This window comes from Lissotriton vulgaris, chromosome 2_1 (genome assembly GCF_964263255.1).
Source record: "Lissotriton vulgaris chromosome 2_1, aLisVul1.2, whole genome shotgun sequence".
Lineage (NCBI taxonomy): Eukaryota > Metazoa > Chordata > Amphibia > Caudata > Salamandridae > Lissotriton > Lissotriton vulgaris.
Genome location: NC_141687.1, coordinates 295,542,022 through 295,565,640, shown reverse-complemented (window position 1 = coordinate 295,565,640; position 23,619 = coordinate 295,542,022). Strand labels below are relative to the sequence as shown.

General features: G+C 40.0%; 8 non-coding genes across 8 annotated transcripts; all 8 read right to left on the bottom strand.

The window, feature by feature from the left end:
• Positions 1–1,077: 1,077 nt before the first annotated feature.
• Positions 1,078–1,293, bottom strand: LOC147730200 (small nucleolar RNA U3). Its single transcript, XR_015309100.1, has one exon. It is a non-coding gene; the product is annotated as a small nucleolar RNA U3 (small nucleolar RNA).
• Positions 1,294–3,914: 2,621 nt separating this feature from the next.
• LOC147730199 (small nucleolar RNA U3) lies at positions 3,915–4,130 on the bottom strand. Its single transcript, XR_015309117.1, has one exon. It is a non-coding gene; the product is annotated as a small nucleolar RNA U3 (small nucleolar RNA).
• A 2,618-nt stretch (positions 4,131–6,748) lies between these two features.
• LOC147730198 (small nucleolar RNA U3) lies at positions 6,749–6,964 on the bottom strand. The gene has a single exon (XR_015309116.1). It is a non-coding gene; the product is annotated as a small nucleolar RNA U3 (small nucleolar RNA).
• Positions 6,965–9,582: 2,618 nt separating this feature from the next.
• On the bottom strand, positions 9,583–9,798 carry LOC147730197 (small nucleolar RNA U3). The gene has a single exon (XR_015309056.1). It is a non-coding gene; the product is annotated as a small nucleolar RNA U3 (small nucleolar RNA).
• A 2,619-nt stretch (positions 9,799–12,417) lies between these two features.
• Positions 12,418–12,633, bottom strand: LOC147730196 (small nucleolar RNA U3). The gene has a single exon (XR_015309055.1). It is a non-coding gene; the product is annotated as a small nucleolar RNA U3 (small nucleolar RNA).
• Positions 12,634–15,252: 2,619 nt separating this feature from the next.
• Positions 15,253–15,468, bottom strand: LOC147730195 (small nucleolar RNA U3). Its single transcript, XR_015309148.1, has one exon. It is a non-coding gene; the product is annotated as a small nucleolar RNA U3 (small nucleolar RNA).
• A 2,619-nt stretch (positions 15,469–18,087) lies between these two features.
• LOC147730194 (small nucleolar RNA U3) lies at positions 18,088–18,303 on the bottom strand. The gene has a single exon (XR_015309099.1). It is a non-coding gene; the product is annotated as a small nucleolar RNA U3 (small nucleolar RNA).
• A 2,619-nt stretch (positions 18,304–20,922) lies between these two features.
• LOC147730193 (small nucleolar RNA U3) lies at positions 20,923–21,138 on the bottom strand. The gene has a single exon (XR_015309054.1). It is a non-coding gene; the product is annotated as a small nucleolar RNA U3 (small nucleolar RNA).
• Positions 21,139–23,619: the final 2,481 nt, after the last annotated feature.

Here is a 23,619-nt window from a genome sequence, read left to right as displayed (position 1 = left end):
CCAAAATGGTGGCAGTCGGGGCTCGAACCATTAGAAGTTTCAAGGCACAGGGTTTATCCTACTATTTACAAACGGCTGATATTTCGATTCTCTACATGAGGGTCTAATCTTCCAGTGTTCGAATATAGCATAATGGAACGCTAAAGGGGGCTACAATGGTCCTTAAATACCCTCTGTTTGAGTTCTTGACTCAAGTTAAAGCTGAGCTTCTATATCGAGAGGATAGGGCATTTAATCAATGTGATACCCGAGGTAGAAAGTCTATTCTGATATCACAACATTCCAGTCTATGAATTAAGAATATTCTGAGTTAAAGCAGGAGAACCAAGAAAATTGTACTTGCTGGAGCAGGTGGCTCGTTTTGACCATTATTTTTTATTGTTGCAACTCCATTCTCCCCAATGGATCCTTCAAATTCCAAAGTTCGAATACATTAAGCCCTTGATGTAGTAGGGGCTGTACGGCGGCTAGTTGGGAGCTGCAAGTTTTTGTGCTGAGCACACTAGATTTCATAATGATAAGTACACATACACAGTCCTTTACTTCTGCTTTGCACTCCACAAATTCCTGTGAAAACTTTAGCAAATACCAAAGGAGGAGTTTTTTATCCTCAGCAGTCTAAGATCCACCGCAGCCTTGTAAGTTGTATAACCTGTGGCCAGGGTGATACGCTTCCTCTTAGTCTAAAAGGCTTAACTAGCATTAGGAGGTTTCTTTAAACAGTCGAATTGAAAGAGTGTTAAATCGTTGAGTAGCAGTAGTTGCCTTGCAGCAGCCTAGGCTCTACAAATAGCTCATATGCACAGTCCGTTTAAAAAGTACTCTTCACTCCCCACTTTCTAAAAGACAAACCTTTTTTTATAAATAACATACCAAAATACCAACTGACGGTGAGAAGTGCTTTTCAAAGATAAGCTCTTGCAAAAACCACAAGTCCAAAAAAGCTCAACAGCTTCTACTAAGTATTCATGAACTCAACAGCTAAATAAAAATAAACCAAAGTGCACACTATAAAAATAACAAACTAAGCAAGAAATTAAGAACGGATAGACTTCCTTACACCCTATAAAGTAGCTAACCACTCAGATTGTGTACTCTTTCTCCAATCCTCTTGAAAGGAATAAGAACGATCATCAATAGCAAACAGCAGCTACATAAATGCAACACTGTTCACTCACTTCACGCTCAGTAGAGAACACTTCAATTCTTCATCGTGGTTAGCGAAGACCAAACACTTTCAATCACATTTCCTCAGTTAAAAACTATAGAAATGATCCCTGAAAGTATAGTCTTAATAAAACTGTTTATCGCTCACACAGACAGAAAGGGGGGAAACCCTCCTTACTTACAGTAAGACACGGTTCGGCATCATCAACTGAAATAAAAACATATAAATATACACATATCTGTTACTCCACGAAATAACATTCTACCGATACACACGCATATGCATTTATTTACATTAAAACATACTTAATAGATCCTGGTGACACTGCTTTAAAATTTGCATATTTTAAATCAGCAACCAATTAAATTCAACCTGACTCTTCCTGACCCAACGCTGTACCAGAGGGAAAGCTGGAAAATTCTTCAAAAAACTGTGGTTTCCACAATATCACAGAGATGATTTTTAATGGGAATATTTGGTCTAGATTAGGAACAGTCAATCAGCCAAAAGAGTGACACTGATCGCTAGCATATGTGAAGCGACCTGCTAAGCTTGCAAGTGTGGAAACAAAAGTTGTAGCATTACAGCTACCTTGACATTTTGAACAGTTGCCCCACAGATCAAATGTAGGTCAACATCTTTGAACGGTTACCCCAAAAAAACGAACTGTTCCCCAGTTCACATATAAGACTCTAAGCTGAGGATGGCCTTCGGCGATGGTCCAAACTTTGTGAAAACCTGCTTTCAGCAACTACAGGAGATAACGGAACCTATCGCTTTCAGTAGCGCCCTGAATTCCTGGTTATCTAGGAAAGCGTTCACATGAACAACAACTTGTCCTACCACCCAGCTTGAATTTATGCGGGTTTTTAAAGCTACTAGACGTTTAGCCTCTCGGAACTACAGAAGTATCCAAAATATAGTTTATGTTTTTTTGTGCAAAATACTTTTTACACTGGGAAGTGAATACTTGCCGGAAACGTTTGGTACCTAATATTCATCAGAACCCGGAATAGAACTTTTCAGTGTACACTTCTGTCTTCCAGCATATCCTTAAATGAAGAAAGGAACAGCTGTCAACAGTAGACAGTTGTTTAAAAAAAAAAACTCTGCCTGTGACCTTCCTTTTTAGATCAGAACTTATCTGCAACACCTTCGGCCCACTTACAATTTCTACTTCAATCTTGATTCTTCATAACATATCGTGACAAAAAGTTTTATAACTCTATGCTAAGCTGTCCAAGGGTTACAGGAAGATATCACAACAGCATTTTTTTCTGTCACCTGGCTAAGCTCTCAGCAGATCAGTGATAGATAATTAAAACCTGCCGCTGCAGTCTTTAGTTAGCGAACTAAACTTTAATTCAGCATGATAGACTAAAGTTGAAGGCTAGGGACAAACAGAGGAAAGAGGACCGTTCCTGGTCGCCATTGCCTCTTGCGGCAGGCTAAAAGGCTATCACAATAAGGTCTTAACTGTGTAAGTTTTACGTAAAAAGAGGCCATGGCTGGAAAACCAGTCAGGCAATGCCCCAGACTCTTGCATAACCAAGAAGAACAGTCTATGGGTATTCACCTGGCCTGTCACCACACCGTGAACTTCCACAATTTACGGTCTGGCGCCAGCCCACCTAGCTCTTTTCCTAGGCGTCGCAGCACGGTGGAAATCCAAAATGGTGGCAGTCGGGGCTCGAACCATTAGAAGTTTCAAGGCACAGGGTTTATCCTACTATTTACAAACGGCTGATATTTCGATTCTCTACATGAGGGTCTAATCTTCCAGTGTTCGAATATAGCATAATGGAACGCTAAAGGGGGCTACAATGGTCCTTAAATACCCTCTGTTTGAGTTCTTGACTCAAGTTAAAGCTGAGCTTCTATATCGAGAGGATAGGGCATTTAATCAATGTGATACCCGAGGTAGAAAGTCTATTCTGATATCACAACATTCCAGTCTATGAATTAAGAATATTCTGAGTTAAAGCAGGAGAACCAAGAAAATGGTACTTGCTGGAGCAGGTGGCTCGTTTTGACCATTATTTTTTATTGTTGCAACTCCATTCTCCCCAATGGATCCTTCAAATTCCAAAGTTCGAATACATTAAGCCCTTGATGTACTAGGGGCTGTACGGGGGCTAGTTAGGAGCTGCAAGTTTTTGTGCTGAGCACACTAGATTTCATAATGATAAGTAAACATACACAGTCCTTTACTTCTGCTTTGCACTCCACAAATTCCTGTGAAAACTTTAGCAAATACCAAAGGAGGAGTTTTTTATCCTCAGCAGTCTAAGATCCACCGCAGCCTTGTAAGTTGTATAACCTGTGGCCAGGGTGATACGCTTCCTCTTAGTCTAAAAGGCTTAACTAGCATTAGGAGGTTTCTTTAAACAGTCGAATTGAAAGAGTGTTAAATCGTTGAGTAGCAGTAGTTGCCTTGCAGCAGCCTAGGCTCTACAAATAGCTCATACGCACAGTCCGTTTAAAAAGTACTCTTCACTCCCAAACTTTCTAAAAAACAAACCTTTTTTTATAAATAACATACCAAAATACCAACTGACGGTGAGAAGTGCTTTTCAAAGATAAGCTCTTGCAAAAACCACAAGTCCAAAAAAGCTCAACAGCTTCTACTAAGTATTCATGAACTCAACAGCTAAATAAAAATAAACCAAAGTGCACACTATAAAAATAACAAACTAAGCAAGAAATTAAGAACGGATAGACTTCCTTACACCCTATAAAGTAGCTAACCACTCAGATTGTGTACTCTTTCTCCAATCCTCTTGAAAGAAATAAGAACGATCATCAATAGCAAACAGCAGCTACATAAATGCAACACTGTTCACTCACTTCACGCTCAGAAGAAAACACTTCAATTCTTCATCGTGGTTAGCGAAGACCAAACACTTTCAATCACATTTCCTCAGTTAAAAACTATAGAAATGATCCCTGAAAGTATAGTCTTAATAAAACTGTTTATCGCTCACACAGACAGAAAGGGGGGAAACCCTCCTTACTTACAGTAAGACACGGTTCGGCATCATCAACTGAAATAAAAACATATAAATATACACATATCTGTTACTCCACGAAATAACATTCTACCGATACACACGCATATGCATTTATTTACATTAAAACATACTTAATAGATCCTGGTGACACTGCTTTAAAATTTGCATATTTTAAATCAGCAACCAATTAAATTCAACCTGACTCTTCCTGACCCAACGCTGTACCAGAGGGAAAGCTGGAAAATTCTTCAAAAAACTGTGGTTTCCACAATATCATAGAGATGATTTTTAATGGGAATATTTGGTCTAGATTAGGAACAGTCAATCAGCCAAAAGAGTGACACTGATCGCTAGCATATGTGAAGCGACCTGCTAAGCTTGCAAGTGTGGAAACAAAAGTTGTAGCATTACAGCTACCTTGACATTTTGAACAGTTGCCCCACAGATCAAATGTAGGTCAACATCTTTGATCGGTTACCCAAAAAAACGAACTGTTCCCCAGTTCACATATAAGACTCTAAGCTGAGGATGGCCTTCGGCGATGGTCCAAACTTTGTGAAAACCTGCTTTCAGCAACTACAGGAGATAACGGAACCTATCGCTTTCAGTAGCGCCCTGAATTCCTGGTTATCTAGGAAAGCGTTCACATGAACAACAACTTGTCCTACCACCCAGCTTGAATTTATGCGGGTTTTTAAAGCTACTAGACGTTTAGCCTCTCGGAACTACAGAAGTATCCAAAATATAGTTTATGTTTTTTTGTGCAAAATACTTTTTACACTGGGAAGTGAATACTTGCCGGAAACGTTTGGTACCTAATATTCATCAGAACCCGGAATTGAACTTTTCAGTGTACACTTCTGTCTTCCAGCATATCCTTAAATGAAGAAAGGAACAACTGTCAACAGTAGACAGTTGTTTAAAAAAAAAACTCTGCCTGTGACCTTCCTTTTTAGATCAGAACTTATCTGCAACACCTTCGGACCACTTACAATTTCTACTTCAATCTTGATTCTTCATAACATATCGCGAACAAAAAGTTTTATAACTCTATGCTAAGCTGTCCAAGGGTTACAGGAAGATATCACAACAGCATTTTTTCTGTCACCTGGCTAAGCTCTCAGCAGATCAGTGATAGATAATTAAAACCTGCCGCTGCAGTCTTTGGTTAGAGAACTAAACTTTAATTCAGCATGATAGACTAAAGTTGAAGGCTAGGGACAAACAGAGGAAAGGGGACCGTTCCTGGTCGCCATTGCCTCTAGCGGCAGGCTAAAAGGCTATCACAGTAAGGTCTTAACTGTGTAAGTTTTACGTAAAAAGAGGCCATGGCTGGAAAACCAGTCGGGCAATGCCCCAGACTCCTGCATAACCAAGAAGAACAGTCTATGGGTATTCACCTGGCCTGTCACCACACCGTGAACTACCACAATTTACGGTCTGGCGCCAGCCCACCTAGGTCTTTTCCTAGGCGTCGCAGCACGGTGGAAATCCAAAATGGTGGCAGTCGGGGCTCGAACCATTAGAAGTTTCAAGGCACAGGGTTTATCCTACTATTTACAAACGGCTGATATTTCGATTCTCTACATGAGGGTCTAATCTTCCAGTGTTCGAATATAGCATAATGGAACGCTAAAGGGGGCTACAATGGTCCTTAAATACCCTCTGTTTGAGTTCTTGACTCAAGTTAAAGCTGAGCTTCTATATCGAGAGGATAGGGCATTTAATCAATGTGATACCCGAGGTAGAAAGTCTATTCTGATATCACAACATTCCAGTCTATGAATTAAGAATATTCTGAGTTAAAGCAGGAGAACCAAGAAAATGGTACTTGCTGGAGCAGGTGGCTCGTTTTGACCATTATTTTTTATTGTTGCAACTCCATTCTCCCCAATGGATCCTTCAAATTCCAAAGTTCGAATACATTAAGCCCTTGATGTAGTAGGGGCTGTACGGCGGCTAGTTGGGAGCTGCAAGTTTTTGTGCTGAGCACACTAGATTTCATAATGATAAGTAAACATACACAGTCCTTTACTTCTGCTTTGCACTCCACAAATTCCTGTGAAAACTTTAGCAAATACCAAAGGAGGAGTTTTTTATCCTCAGCAGTCTAAGATCCACCGCAGCCTTGTAAGTTGTATAACCTGTGGCCAGGGTGATACGCTTCCTCTTAGTCTAAAAGGCTTAACTAGCATTAGGAGGTTTCTTTAAACAGTCGAATTGAAAGAGTGTTAAATCGTTGAGTAGCAGTAGTTGCCTTGCAGCAGCCTAGGCTCTACAAATAGCTCATATGCACAGTCCGTTTAAAAAGTACTCTTCACTCCCCACTTTCTAAAAGACAAACCTTTTTTTATAAATAACATACCAAAATACCAACTGACGGTGAGAAGTGCTTTTCAAAGATAAGCTCTTGCAAAAACCACAAGTCCAAAAAAGCTCAACAGCTTCTACTAAGTATTCATGAACTCAACAGCTAAATAAAAATAAACCAAAGTGCACACTATAAAAATAACAAACTAAGCAAGAAATTAAGAACGGATAGACTTCCTTACACCCTATAAAGTAGCTAACCACTCAGATTGTGTACTCTTTCTCCAATCCTCTTGAAAGAAATAAGAACGATCATCAATAGCAAACAGCAGCTACATAAATGCAACACTGTTCACTCACTTCACGCTCAGAAGAAAACACTTCAATTCTTCATCGTGGTTAGCGAAGACCAAACACTTTCAATCACATTTCCTCAGTTAAAAACTATAGAAATGATCCCTGAAAGTATAGTCTTAATAAAACTGTTTATCGCTCACACAGACAGAAAGGGGGGAAACCCTCCTTACTTACAGTAAGACACGGTTCGGCATCATCAACTGAAATAAAAACATATAAATATACACATATCTGTTACTCCACGAAATAACATTCTACCGATACACACGCATATGCATTTATTTACATTAAAACATACTTAATAGATCCTGGTGACACTGCTTTAAAATTTGCATATTTTAAATCAGCAACCAATTAAATTCAACCTGACTCTTCCTGACCCAACGCTGTACCAGAGGGAAAGCTGGAAAATTCTTCAAAAAACTGTGGTTTCCACAATATCATAGAGATGATTTTTAATGGGAATATTTGGTCTAGATTAGGAACAGTCAATCAGCCAAAAGAGTGACACTGATCGCTAGCATATGTGAAGCGACCTGCTAAGCTTGCAAGTGTGGAAACAAAAGTTGTAGCATTACAGCTACCTTGACATTTTGAACAGTTGCCCCACAGATCAAATGTAGGTCAACATCTTTGATCGGTTACCCAAAAAAACGAACTGTTCCCCAGTTCACATATAAGACTCTAAGCTGAGGATGGCCTTCGGCGATGGTCCAAACTTTGTGAAAACCTGCTTTCAGCAACTACAGGAGATAACGGAACCTATCGCTTTCAGTAGCGCCCTGAATTCCTGGTTATCTAGGAAAGCGTTCACATGAACAACAACTTGTCCTACCACCCAGCTTGAATTTATGCGGGTTTTTAAAGCTACTAGACGTTTAGCCTCTCGGAACTACAGAAGTATCCAAAATATAGTTTATGTTTTTTTGTGCAAAATACTTTTTACACTGGGAAGTGAATACTTGCCGGAAACGTTTGGTACCTAATATTCATCAGAACCCGGAATTGAACTTTTCAGTGTACACTTCTGTCTTCCAGCATATCCTTAAATGAAGAAAGGAACAACTGTCAACAGTAGACAGTTGTTTAAAAAAAAAACTCTGCCTGTGACCTTCCTTTTTAGATCAGAACTTATCTGCAACACCTTCGGACCACTTACAATTTCTACTTCAATCTTGATTCTTCATAACATATCGCGAACAAAAAGTTTTATAACTCTATGCTAAGCTGTCCAAGGGTTACAGGAAGATATCACAACAGCATTTTTTCTGTCACCTGGCTAAGCTCTCAGCAGATCAGTGATAGATAATTAAAACCTGCCGCTGCAGTCTTTGGTTAGAGAACTAAACTTTAATTCAGCATGATAGACTAAAGTTGAAGGCTAGGGACAAACAGAGGAAAGGGGACCGTTCCTGGTCGCCATTGCCTCTAGCGGCAGGCTAAAAGGCTATCACAGTAAGGTCTTAACTGTGTAAGTTTTACGTAAAAAGAGGCCATGGCTGGAAAACCAGTCGGGCAATGCCCCAGACTCCTGCATAACCAAGAAGAACAGTCTATGGGTATTCACCTGGCCTGTCACCACACCGTGAACTACCACAATTTACGGTCTGGCGCCAGCCCACCTAGGTCTTTTCCTAGGCGTCGCAGCACGGTGGAAATCCAAAATGGTGGCAGTCGGGGCTCGAACCATTAGAAGTTTCAAGGCACAGGGTTTATCCTACTATTTACAAACGGCTGATATTTCGATTCTCTACATGAGGGTCTAATCTTCCAGTGTTCGAATATAGCATAATGGAACGCTAAAGGGGGCTACAATGGTCCTTAAATACCCTCTGTTTGAGTTCTTGACTCAAGTTAAAGCTGAGCTTCTATATCGAGAGGATAGGGCATTTAATCAATGTGATACCCGAGGTAGAAAGTCTATTCTGATATCACAACATTCCAGTCTATGAATTAAGAATATTCTGAGTTAAAGCAGGAGAACCAAGAAAATTGTACTTGCTGGAGCAGGTGGCTCGTTTTGACCATTATTTTTTATTGTTGCAACTCCATTCTCCCCAATGGATCCTTCAAATTCCAAAGTTCGAATACATTAAGCCCTTGATGTAGTAGGGGCTGTACGGCGGCTAGTTGGGAGCTGCAAGTTTTTGTGCTGAGCACACTAGATTTCATAATGATAAGTAAACATACACAGTCCTTTACTTCTGCTTTGCACTCCACAAATTCCTGTGAAAACTTTAGCAAATACCAAAGGAGGAGTTTTTTATCCTCAGCAGTCTAAGATCCACCGCAGCCTTGTAAGTTGTATAACCTGTGGCCAGGGTGATACGCTTCCTCTTAGTCTAAAAGGCTTAACTAGCATTAGGAGGTTTCTTTAAACAGTCGAATTGAAAGAGTGTTAAATCGTTGAGTAGCAGTAGTTGCCTTGCAGCAGCCTAGGCTCTACAAATAGCTCATATGCACAGTCCGTTTAAAAAGTACTCTTCACTCCCCACTTTCTAAAAGACAAACCTTTTTTTATAAATAACATACCAAAATACCAACTGACGGTGAGAAGTGCTTTTCAAAGATAAGCTCTTGCAAAAACCACAAGTCCAAAAAAGCTCAACAGCTTCTACTAAGTATTCATGAACTCAACAGCTAAATAAAAATAAACCAAAGTGCACACTATAAAAATAACAAACTAAGCAAGAAATTAAGAACGGATAGACTTCCTTACACCCTATAAAGTAGCTAACCACTCAGATTGTGTACTCTTTCTCCAATCCTCTTGAAAGGAATAAGAACGATCATCAATAGCAAACAGCAGCTACATAAATGCAACACTGTTCACTCACTTCACGCTCAGAAGAGAACACTTCAATTCTTCATCGTGGTTAGCGAAGACCAAACACTGTCAATCACATTTCCTCAGTTAAAAACTATAGAAATGATCCCTGAAAGTATAGTCTTAATAAAAGTGTTTATCGCTCACACAGACAGAAAGGGGGGAAACCCTCCTTACTTACAGTAAGACACGGTTCGGCATCATCAACTGAAGTAAAAACATATAAATATACACATATCTGTTACTCCACGAAATAATATTCTACCGATACACACGCATATGCATTTATTTACATTAAAACATACTTAATAGATCCTGGTGACACTGCTTTAAAATTTGCATATTTTAAATCAGCAACCAATTAAATTCAACCTGACTCTTCCTGACCCAACGCTGTACCAGAGGGAAAGCTGGAAAATTCTTCAAAAAACTGTGGTTTCCACAATATCATAGAGATGATTTTTAATGGGAATATTTGGTCTAGATTAGGAACAGTCAATCAGCCAAAAGAGTGACACTGATCGCTAGCATATGTGAAGCGACCTGCTAAGCTTGCAAGTGTGGAAACAAAAGTTGTAGCATTACAGCTACCTTGACATTTTGAACAGTTGCCCCACAGATCAAATGTAGGTCAACATCTTTGATCGGTTACCCCAAAAAAACAAACTGTTCCCCAGTTCACATATAAGACTCTAAGCTGAGGATGGCCTTCGGCGATGGTCCAAACTTTGTGAAAACCTGCTTTCAGCAACTACAGGAGATAACGGAACCTATCGCTTTCAGTAGCGCCCTGAATTCCTGGTTATCTAGGAAAGCGTTCACATGAACAACAACTTGTCCTACCACCCAGCTTGAATTTATGCGGGTTTTTAAAGCTACTAGACGTTTAGCCTCTCGGAACTACAGAAGTATCCAAAATATAGTTTATGTTTTTTTGTGCAAAATACTTTTTACACTGGGAAGTGAATACTTGCCGGAAACGTTTGGTACCTAATATTCATCACAACCCGGAATTGAACTTTTCAGTGTACACTTCTGTCTTCCAGCATATCCTTAAATGAAGAAAGGAACAACTGTCAACAGTAGACAGTTGTTTAAAAAAAAAACTCTGCCTGTGACCTTCCTTTTTAGATCAGAACTTATCTGCAACACCTTCGGACCACTTACAATTTCTACTTCAATCTTGATTCTTCATAACATATCGCGAACAAAAAGTTTTATAACTCTATGCTAAGCTGTCCAAGGGTTACAGGAAGATATCACAACAGCATTTTTTCTGTCACCTGGCTAAGCTCTCAGCAGATCAGTGATAGATAATTAAAACCTGCCGCTGAAGTCTTTGGTTAGAGAACTAAACTTTAATTCAGCATGATAGACTAAAGTTGAAGGCTAGGGACAAACAGAGGAAAGGGGACCGTTCCTGGTCGCCATTGCCTCTAGCGGCAGGCTAAAAGGCTATCACAGTAAGGTCTTAACTGTGTAAGTTTTACGTAAAAAGAGGCCATGGCTGGAAAACCAGTCGGGCAATGCCCCAGACTCCTGCATAACCAAGAAGAACAGTCTATGGGTATTCACCTGGCCTGTCACCACACCGTGAACTACCACAATTTACGGTCTGGCGCCAGCCCACCTAGGTCTTTTCCTAGGCGTCGCAGCACGGTGGAAATCCAAAATGGTGGCAGTCGGGGCTCGAACCATTAGAAGTTTCAAGGCACAGGGTTTATCCTACTATTTACAAACGGCTGATATTTCGATTCTCTACATGAGGGTCTAATCTTCCAGTGTTCGAATATAGCATAATGGAACGCTAAAGGGGGCTACAATGGTCCTTAAATACCCTCTGTTTGAGTTCTTGACTCAAGTTAAAGCTGAGCTTCTATATCGAGAGGATAGGGCATTTAATCAATGTGATACCCGAGGTAGAAAGTCTATTCTGATATCACAACATTCCAGTCTATGAATTAAGAATATTCTGAGTTAAAGCAGGAGAACCAAGAAAATTGTACTTGCTGGAGCAGGTGGCTCGTTTTGACCATTATTTTTTATTGTTGCAACTCCATTCTCCCCAATGGATCCTTCAAATTCCAAAGTTCGAATACATTAAGCCCTTGATGTAGTAGGGGCTGTACGGCGGCTAGTTGGGAGCTGCAAGTTTTTGTGCTGAGCACACTAGATTTCATAATGATAAGTACACATACACAGTCCTTTACTTCTGCTTTGCACTCCACAAATTCCTGTGAAAACTTTAGCAAATACCAAAGGAGGAGTTTTTTATCCTCAGCAGTCTAAGATCCACCGCAGCCTTGTAAGTTGTATAACCTGTGGCCAGGGTGATACGCTTCCTCTTAGTCTAAAAGGCTTAACTAGCATTAGGAGGTTTCTTTAAACAGTCGAATTGAAAGAGTGTTAAATCGTTGAGTAGCAGTAGTTGCCTTGCAGCAGCCTAGGCTCTACAAATAGCTCATATGCACAGTCCGTTTAAAAAGTACTCTTCACTCCCCACTTTCTAAAAGACAAACCTTTTTTTATAAATAACATACCAAAATACCAACTGACGGTGAGAAGTGCTTTTCAAAGATAAGCTCTTGCAAAAACCACAAGTCCAAAAAAGCTCAACAGCTTCTACTAAGTATTCATGAACTCAACAGCTAAATAAAAATAAACCAAAGTGCACACTATAAAAATAACAAACTAAGCAAGAAATTAAGAACGGATAGACTTCCTTACACCCTATAAAGTAGCCAACCACTCAGATTGTGTACTCTTTCTCCAATCCTCTTGAAAGGAATAAGAACGATCATCAATAGCAAACAGCAGCTACATAAATGCAACACTGTTCACTCACTTCACGCTCAGAAGAGAACACTTCAATTCTTCATCGTGGTTAGCGAAGACCAAACACTGTCAATCACATTTCCTCAGTTAAAAACTATAGAAATGATCCCTGAAAGTATAGTCTTAATAAAAGTGTTTATCGCTCACACAGACAGAAAGGGGGGAAACCCTCCTTACTTACAGTAAGACACGGTTCGGCATCATCAACTGAAGTAAAAACATATAAATATACACATATCTGTTACTCCACGAAATAATATTCTACCGATACACACGCATATGCATTTATTTACATTAAAACATACTTAATAGATCCTGGTGACACTGCTTTAAAATTTGCATATTTTAAATCAGCAACCAATTAAATTCAACCTGACTCTTCCTGACCCAACGCTGTACCAGAGGGAAAGCTGGAAAATTCTTCAAAAAACTGTGGTTTCCACAATATCATAGAGATGATTTTTAATGGGAATATTTGGTCTAGATTAGGAACAGTCAATCAGCCAAAAGAGTGACACTGATCGCTAGCATATGTGAAGCGACCTGCTAAGCTTGCAAGTGTGGAAACAAAAGTTGTAGCATTACAGCTACCTTGACATTTTGAACAGTTGCCCCACAGATCAAATGTAGGTCAACATCTTTGATCGGTTACCCCAAAAAAAAAAACTGTTCCCCAGTTCACATATAAGACTCTAAGCTGAGGATGGCCTTCGGCGATGGTCCAAACTTTGTGAAAACCTGCTTTCAGCAACTACAGGAGATAACGGAACCTATCGCTTTCAGTAGCGCCCTGAATTCCTGGTTATCTAGGAAAGCGTTCACATGAACAACAACTTGTCCTACCACCCAGCTTGAATTTATGCGGGTTTTTAAAGCTACTAGACGTTTAGCCTCTCGGAACTACAGAAGTATCCAAAATATAGTTTATGTTTTTTTGTGCAAAATACTTTTTACACTGGGAAGTGAATACTTGCCGGAAACGTTTGGTACCTAATATTCATCACAACCCGGAATTGAACTTTTCAGTGTACACTTCTGTCTTCCAGCATATCCTTAAATGAAGAAAGGAACAACTGTCAACAGTAGACAGTTGTTTAAAAAAAAAACTCTGCCTGTGACCTTCCTTTTTAGATCAGAACTTATCTGCAACACCTTCGGACCACTTACAATTTCTACTTCAATCTTGATTCTTCATAACATATCGCGAACAAAAAGTTTTATAACTCTATGCTAAGCTGTCCAAGGGTTACAGGAAGATATCACAACAGCATTTTTTCTGTCACCTGGCTAAGCTCTCAGCAGATCAGTGATAGATAATTAAAACCTGCCGCTGCAGTCTTTGGTTAGAGAACTAAACTTTAATTCAGCATGATAGACTAAAGTTGAAGGCTAGGGACAAACAGAGGAAAGGGGACCGTTCCTGGTCGCCATTGCCTCTAGCGGCAGGCTAAAAGGCTATCACAGTAAGGTCTTAACTGTGTAAGTTTTACGTAAAAAGAGGCCATGGCTGGAAAACCAGTCGGGCAATGCCCCAGACTCCTGCATAACCAAGAAGAACAGTCTATGGGTATTCACCTGGCCTGTCACCACACCGTGAACTACCACAATTTACGGTCTGGCGCCAGCCCACCTAGGTCTTTTCCTAGGCGTCGCAGCACGGTGGAAATCCAAAATGGTGGCAGTCGGGGCTCGAACCATTAGAAGTTTCAAGGCACAGGGTTTATCCTACTATTTACAAACGGCTGATATTTCGATTCTCTACATGAGGGTCTAATCTTCCAGTGTTCGAATATAGCATAATGGAACGCTAAAGGGGGCTACAATGGTCCTTAAATACCCTCTGTTTGAGTTCTTGACTCAAGTTAAAGCTGAGCTTCTATATCGAGAGGATAGGGCATTTAATCAATGTGATACCCGAGGTAGAAAGTCTATTCTGATATCACAACATTCCAGTCTATGAATTAAGAATATTCTGAGTTAAAGCAGGAGAACCAAGAAAATGGTACTTGCTGGAGCAGGTGGCTCGTTTTGACCATTATTTTTTATTGTTGCAACTCCATTCTCCCCAATGGATCCTTCAAATTCCAAAGTTCGAATACATTAAGCCCTTGATGTAGTAGGGGCTGTACGGGGGCTAGTTGGGAGCTGCAAGTTTTTGTGCTGAGCACACTAGATTTCATAATGATAAGTAAACATACACAGTCCTTTACTTCTGCTTTGCACTCCACAAATTCCTGTGAAAACTTTAGCAAATACCAAAGGAGGAGTTTTTTATCCTCAGCAGTCTAAGATCCACCGCAGCCTTGTAAGTTGTATAACCTGTGGCCAGGGTGATACGCTTCCTCTTAGTCTAAAAGGCTTAACTAGCATTAGGAGGTTTCTTTAAACAGTCGAATTGAAAGAGTGTTAAATCGTTGAGTAGCAGTAGTTGCCTTGCAGCAGCCTAGGCTCTACAAATAGCTCATATGCACAGTCCGTTTAAAAAGTACTCTTCACTCCCCACTTTCTAAAAGACAAACCTTTTTTTATAAATAACATACCAAAATACCAACTGACGGTGAGAAGTGCTTTTCAAAGATAAGCTCTTGCAAAAACCACAAGTCCAAAAAAGCTCAACAGTTTCTACTAAGTATTCATGAACTCAACAGCTAAATAAAAATAAACCAAAGTGCACACTATAAAAATAACAAACTAAGCAAGAAATTAAGAACGGATAGACTTCCTTACACCCTATAAAGTAGCTAACCACTCAGATTGTGTACTCTTTCTCCAATCCTCTTGAAAGGAATAAGAACGATCATCAATAGCAAACAGCAGCTACATAAATGCAACACTGTTCACTCACTTCACGCTCAGAAGAGAACACTTCAATTCTTCATCGTGGTTAGCGAAGACCAAACACTGTCAATCACATTTCCTCAGTTAAAAACTATAGAAATGATCCCTGAAAATATAGTCTTAATAAAAGTGTTTATCGCTCACACAGACAGAAAGGGGGGAAACCCTCCTTACTTACAGTAAGACACGGTTCGGCATCATCAACTGAAGTAAAAACATATAAATATACACATATCTGTTACTCCACGAAATAATATTCTACCGATACACACGCATATGCATTTATTTACATTAAAACATACTTAATAGATCCTGGTGACACTGCTTTAAAATTTGCATATTTTAAATCAGCAACCAATTAAATTCAACCTGACTCTTCCTGACCCAACGCTGTACCAGAGGGAAAGCTGGAAAATTCTTAAAAAAACTGTGGTTTCCACAATATCATAGAGATGATTTTTAATGGGAATATTTGGTCTAGATTAGGAACAGTCAATCAGCCAAAAGAGTGACACTGATCGCTAGCATATGTGAAGCGACCTGCTAAGCTTGCAAGTGTGGAAACAAAAGTTGTAGCATTACAGCTACCTTGACATTTTGAACAGTTGCCCCACAGATCAAATGTAGGTCAACATCTTTGATCGGTTACCCCAAAAAAAAAAACTGTTCCCCAGTTCACATATAAGACTCTAAGCTGAGGATGGCCTTCGGCGATGGTCCAAACTTTGTGAAAACCTGCTTTCAGCAACTACAGGAGATAACGGAACCTATCGCTTTCAGTAGCGCCCTGAATTCCTGGTTATCTAGGAAAGCGTTCACATGAACAACAACTTGTCCTACCACCCAGCTTGAATTTATGCGGGTTTTTAAAGCTACTAGACGTTTAGCCTCTCGGAACTACAGAAGTATCCAAAATATAGTTTATGTTTTTTTGTGCAAAATACTTTTTACACTGGGAAGTGAATACTTGCCGGAAACGTTTGGTACCTAATATTCATCACAACCCGGAATTGAACTTTTCAGTGTACACTTCTGTCTTCCAGCATATCCTTAAATGAAGAAAGGAACAACTGTCAACAGTAGACAGTTGTTTAAAAAAAAACTCTGCCTGTGACCTTCCTTTTTAGATCAGAACTTATCTGCAACACCTTCGGACCACTTACAATTTCTACTTCAATCTTGATTCTTCATAACATATCGCGAACAAAAAGTTTTATAACTCTATGCTAAGCTGTCCAAGGGTTACAGGAAGATATCACAACAGCATTTTTTCTGTCACCTGGCTAAGCTCTCAGCAGATCAGTGATAGATAATTAAAACCTGCCGCTACAGTCTTTGGTTAGAGAACTAAACTTTAATTCAGCATGATAGACTAAAGTTGAAGGCTAGGGACAAACAGAGGAAAGGGGACCGTTCCTGGTCGCCATTGCCTCTTGCGGCAGGCTAAAAGGCTATCACAGTAAGGTCTTAACTGTGTAAGTTTTACGTAAAAAGAGGCCATGGCTGGAAAACCAGTCGGGCAATGCCCCAGACTCTTGCATAACCAAGAAGAACAGTCTATGGGTATTCACCTGGCCTGTCACCACACCGTGAACTTCCACAATTTACGGTCTGGCGCCAGCCCACCTAGGTCTTTTCCTAGGCGTCGCAGCACGGTGGAAATCCAAAATGGTGGCAGTCGGGGCTCGAACCATTAGAAGTTTCAAGGCACAGGGTTTATCCTACTATTTACAAACGGCTGATATTTCGATTCACTACATGAGGGTCTAATCTTCCAGTGTTCGAATATAGCATAATGGAACGCTAAAGGGGGCTACAATGGTCCTTAAATACCCTCTGTTTGAGTTCTTGACTCAAGTTAAAGCTGAGCTTCTATATCGAGAGGATAGGGCATTTAATCAATGTGATACCCGAGGTAGAAAGTCTATTCTGATATCACAACATTCCAGTCTATGAATTAAGAATATTCTGAGTTAAAGCAGGAGAACCAAGAAAATGGTACTTGCTGGAGCAGGTGGCTCGTTTTGACCATTATTTTTTATTGTTGCAACTCCATTCTCCCCAATGGATCCTTCAAATTCCAAAGTTCGAATACATTAAGCCCTTGATGTAGTAGGGGCTGTACGGGGGCTAGTTGGGAGCTGCAAGTTTTTGTGCTGAGCACACTAGATTTCATAATGATAAGTAAACATACACAGTCCTTTACTTCTGCTTTGCACTCCACAAATTCCTGTGAAAACTTTAGCAAATACCAAAGGAGGAGTTTTTTATCCTCAGCAGTCTAAGATCCACCGCAGCCTTGTAAGTTGTATAACCTGTGGCCAGGGTGATACGCTTCCTCTTAGTCTAAAAGGCTTAACTAGCATTAGGAGGTTTCTTTAAACAGTCGAATTGAAAGAGTGTTAAATCGTTGAGTAGCAGTAGTTGCCTTGCAGCAGCCTAGGCTCTACAAATAGCTCATACGCACAGTCTGTTTAAAAAGTACTCTTCACTCCCAAACTTTCTAAAAAACAAACCTTTTTTTATAAATAACATACCAAAATACCAACTGACGGTGAGAAGTGCTTTTCAAAGATAAGCTCTTGCAAAAACCACAAGTCCAAAAAAGCTCAACAGCTTCTACTAAGTATTCATGAACTCAACAGCTAAATAAAAATAAACCAAAGTGCACACTATAAAAATAACAAACTAAGCAAGAAATTAAGAACGGATAGACTTCCTTACACCCTATAAAGTAGCTAACCACTCAGATTGTGTACTCTTTCTCCAATCCTCTTGAAAGGAATAAGAACGATCATCAATAGCAAACAGCAGCTACATAAATGCAACACTGTTCACTCACTTCACGCTCAGTAGAGAACACTTCAATTCTTCATCGTGGTTAGCGAAGACCAAACACTTTCAATCACATTTCCTCAGTTAAAAACTATAGAAATGATCCCTGAAAGTATAGTCTTAATAAAACTGTTTATCGCTCACACAGACAGAAAGGGGGGAAACCCTCCTTACTTACAGTAAGACACGGTTCGGCATCATCAACTGAAATAAAAACATATAAATATACACATATCTGTTACTCCACGAAATAACATTCTACCGATACACACGCATATGCATTTATTTACATTAAAACATACTTAATAGATCCTGGTGACACTGCTTTAAAATTTGCATATTTTAAATCAGCAACCAATTAAATTCAACCTGACTCTTCCTGACCCAACGCTGTACCAGAGGGAAAGCTGGAAAATTCTTCAAAAAACTGTGGTTTCCACAATATCATAGAGATGATTTTTAATGGGAATATTTGGTCTAGATTAGGAACAGTCAATCAGCCAAAAGAGTGACACTGATCGCTAGCATATGTGAAGCGACCTGCTAAGCTTGCAAGTGTGGAAACAAAAGTTGTAGCATTACAGCTACCTTGACATTTTGAACAGTTGCCCCACAGATCAAATGTAGGTCAACATCTTTGAACGGTTACCCCAAAAAAACGAACTGTTCCCCAGTTCACATATAAGACTCTAAGCTGAGGATGGCCTTCGGCGATGGTCCAAACTTTGTGAAAACCTGCTTTCAGCAACTACAGGAGATAACGGAACCTATCGCTTTCAGTAGCGCCCTGAATTCCTGGTTATCTAGGAAAGCGTTCACATGAACAACAACTTGTCCTACCACCCAGCTTGAATTTATGCGGGTTTTTAAAGCTACTAGACGTTTAGCCTCTCGGAACTACAGAAGTATCCAAAATATAGTTTATGTTTTTTTGTGCAAAATACTTTTTACACTGGGAAGTGAATACTTGCCGGAAACGTTTGGTACCTAATATTCATCAGAACCCGGAATTGAACTTTTCAGTGTACACTTCTGTCTTCCAGCATATCCTTAAATGAAGAAAGGAACAACTGTCAACAGTAGACAGTTGTTTAAAAAAAAAACTCTGCCTGTGACCTTCCTTTTTAGATCAGAACTTATCTGCAACACCTTCGGACCACTTACAATTTCTACTTCAATCTTGATTCTTCATAACATATCGCGAACAAAAAGTTTTATAACTCTATGCTAAGCTGTCCAAGGGTTACAGGAAGATATCACAACAGCATTTTTTCTGTCACCTGGCTAAGCTCTCAGCAGATCAGTGATAGATAATTAAAACCTGCCGCTGCAGTCTTTGGTTAGAGAACTAAACTTTAATTCAGCATGATAGACTAAAGTTGAAGGCTAGGGACAAACAGAGGAAAGGGGACCGTTCCTGGTCGCCATTGCCTCTAGCGGCAGGCTAAAAGGCTATCACAGTAAGGTCTTAACTGTGTAAGTTTTACGTAAAAAGAGGCCATGGCTGGAAAACCAGTCGGGCAATGCCCCAGACTCCTGCATAACCAAGAAGAACAGTCTATGGGTATTCACCTGGCCTGTCACCACACCGTGAACTACCACAATTTACGGTCTGGCGCCAGCCCACCTAGGTCTTTTCCTAGGCGTCGCAGCACGGTGGAAATCCAAAATGGTGGCAGTCGGGGCTCGAACCATTAGAAGTTTCAAGGCACAGGGTTTATCCTACTATTTACAAACGGCTGATATTTCGATTCTCTACATGAGGGTCTAATCTTCCAGTGTTCGAATATAGCATAATGGAACGCTAAAGGGGGCTACAATGGTCCTTAAATACCCTCTGTTTGAGTTCTTGACTCAAGTTAAAGCTGAGCTTCTATATCGAGAGGATAGGGCATTTAATCAATGTGATACCCGAGGTAGAAAGTCCATTCTGATATCACAACATTCCAGTCTATGAATTAAGAATATTCTGAGTTAAAGCAGGAGAACCAAGAAAATGGTACTTGCTGGAGCAGGTGGCTCGTTTTGACCATTATTTTTTATTGTTGCAACTCCATTCTCCCCAATGGATCCTTCAAATTCCAAAGTTCGAATACATTAAGCCCTTGATGTAGTAGGGGCTGTACGGCGGCTAGTTGGGAGCTGCAAGTTTTTGTGCTGAGCACACTAGATTTCATAATGATAAGTAAACATACACAGTCCTTTACTTCTGCTTTGCACTCCACAAATTCCTGTGAAAACTTTAGCAAATACCAAAGGAGGAGTTTTTTATCCTCAGCAGTCTAAGATCCACCGCAGCCTTGTAAGTTGTATAACCTGTGGCCAGGGTGATACGCTTCCTCTTAGTCTAAAAGGCTTAACTAGCATTAGGAGGTTTCTTTAAACAGTCGAATTGAAAGAGTGTTAAATCGTTGAGTAGCAGTAGTTGCCTTGCAGCAGCCTAGGCTCTACAAATAGCTCATATGCACAGTCCGTTTAAAAAGTACTCTTCACTCCCCACTTTCTAAAAGACAAACCTTTTTTTATAAATAACATACCAAAATACCAACTGACGGTGAGAAGTGCTTTTCAAAGATAAGCTCTTGCAAAAACCACAAGTCCAAAAAAGCTCAACAGCTTCTACTAAGTATTCATGAACTCAACAGCTAAATAAAAATAAACCAAAGTGCACACTATAAAAATAACAAACTAAGCAAGAAATTAAGAACGGATAGACTTCCTTACACCCTATAAAGTAGCTAACCACTCAGATTGTGTACTCTTTCTCCAATCCTCTTGAAAGGAATAAGAACGATCATCAATAGCAAACAGCAGCTACATAAATGCAACACTGTTCACTCACTTCACGCTCAGAAGAGAACACTTCAATTCTTCATCGTGGTTAGCGAAGACCAAACACTGTCAATCACATTTCCTCAGTTAAAAACTATAGAAATGATCCCTGAAAGTATAGTCTTAATAAAAGTGTTTATCGCTCACACAGACAGAAAGGGGGGAAACCCTCCTTACTTACAGTAAGACACGGTTCGGCATCATCAACTGAAGTAAAAACATATAAATATACACATATCTGTTACTCCACGAAATAATATTCTACCGATACACACGCATATGCATTTATTTACATTAAAACATACTTAATAGATCCTGGTGACACTGCTTTAAAATTTGCATATTTTAAATCAGCAACCAATTAAATTCAACCTGACTCTTCCTGACCCAACGCTGTACCAGAGGGAAAGCTGGAAAATTCTTCAAAAAACTGTGGTTTCCACAATATCATAGAGATGATTTTTAATGGGAATATTTGGTCTAGATTAGGAACAGTCAATCAGCCAAAAGAGTGACACTGATCGCTAGCATATGTGAAGCGACCTGCTAAGCTTGCAAGTGTGGAAACAAAAGTTGTAGCATTACAGCTACCTTGACATTTTGAACAGTTGCCCCACAGATCAAATGTAGGTCAACATCTTTGATCGGTTACCCCAAAAAAACAAACTGTTCCCCAGTTCACATATAAGACTCTAAGCTGAGGATGGCCTTCGGCGATGGTCCAAACTTTGTGAAAACCTGCTTTCAGCAACTACAGGAGATAACGGAACCTATCGCTTTCAGTAGCGCCCTGAATTCCTGGTTATCTAGGAAAGCGTTCACATGAACAACAACTTGTCCTACCACCCAGCTTGAATTTATGCGGGTTTTTAAAGCTACTAGACGTTTAGCCTCTCGGAACTACAGAAGTATCCAAAATATAGTTTATGTTTTTTTGTGCAAAATACTTTTTACACTGGGAAGTGAATACTTGCCGGAAACGTTTGGTACCTAATATTCATCACAACCCGGAATTGAACTTTTCAGTGTACACTTCTGTCTTCCAGCATATCCTTAAATGAAGAAAGGAACAACTGTCAACAGTAGACAGTTGTTTAAAAAAAAAACTCTGCCTGTGACCTTCCTTTTTAGATCAGAACTTATCTGCAACACCTTCGGACCACTTACAATTTCTACTTCAATCTTGATTCTTCATAACATATCGCGAACAAAAAGTTTTATAACTCTATGCTAAGCTGTCCAAGGGTTACAGGAAGATATCACAACAGCATTTTTTCTGTCACCTGGCTAAGCTCTCAGCAGATCAGTGATAGATAATTAAAACCTGCCGCTGCAGTCTTTGGTTAGAGAACTAAACTTTAATTCAGCATGATAGACTAAAGTTGAAGGCTAGGGACAAACAGAGGAAAGGGGACCGTTCCTGGTCGCCATTGCCTCTAGCGGCAGGCTAAAAGGCTATCACAGTAAGGTCTTAACTGTGTAAGTTTTACGTAAAAAGAGGCCATGGCTGGAAAACCAGTCGGGCAATGCCCCAGACTCCTGCATAACCAAGAAGAACAGTCTATGGGTATTCACCTGGCCTGTCACCACACCGTGAACTACCACAATTTACGGTCTGGCGCCAGCCCACCTAGGTCTTTTCCTAGGCGTCGCAGCACGGTGGAAATCCAAAATGGTGGCAGTCGGGGCTCGAACCATTAGAAGTTTCAAGGCACAGGGTTTATCCTACTATTTACAAACGGCTGATATTTCGATTCTCTACATGAGGGTCTAATCTTCCAGTGTTCGAATATAGCATAATGGAACGCTAAAGGGGGCTACAATGGTCCTTAAATACCCTCTGTTTGAGTTCTTGACTCAAGTTAAAGCTGAGCTTCTATATCGAGAGGATAGGGCATTTAATCAATGTGATACCCGAGGTAGAAAGTCTATTCTGATATCACAACATTCCAGTCTATGAATTAAGAATATTCTGAGTTAAAGCAGGAGAACCAAGAAAATGGTACTTGCTGGAGCAGGTGGCTCGTTTTGACCATTATTTTTTATTGTTGCAACTCCATTCTCCCCAATGGATCCTTCAAATTCCAAAGTTCGAATACATTAAGCCCTTGATGTAGTAGGGGCTGTACGGGGGCTAGTTGGGAGCTGCAAGTTTTTGTGCTGAGCACACTAGATTTCATAATGATAAGTAAACATACACAGTCCTTTACTTCTGCTTTGCACTCCACAAATTCCTGTGAAAACTTTAGCAAATACCAAAGGAGGAGTTTTTTATCCTCAGCAGTCTAAGATCCACCGCAGCCTTGTAAGTTGTATAACCTGTGGCCAGGGTGATACGCTTCCTCTTAGTCTAAAAGGCTTAACTAGCATTAGGAGGTTTCTTTAAACAGTCGAATTGAAAGAGTGTTAAATCGTTGAGTAGCAGTAGTTGCCTTGCAGCAGCCTAGGCTCTACAAATAGCTCATATGCACAGTCCGTTTAAAAAGTACTCTTCACTCCCCACTTTCTAAAAGACAAACCTTTTTTTATAAATAACATACCAAAATACCAACTGACGGTGAGAAGTGCTTTTCAAAGATAAGCTCTTGCAAAAACCACAAGTCCAA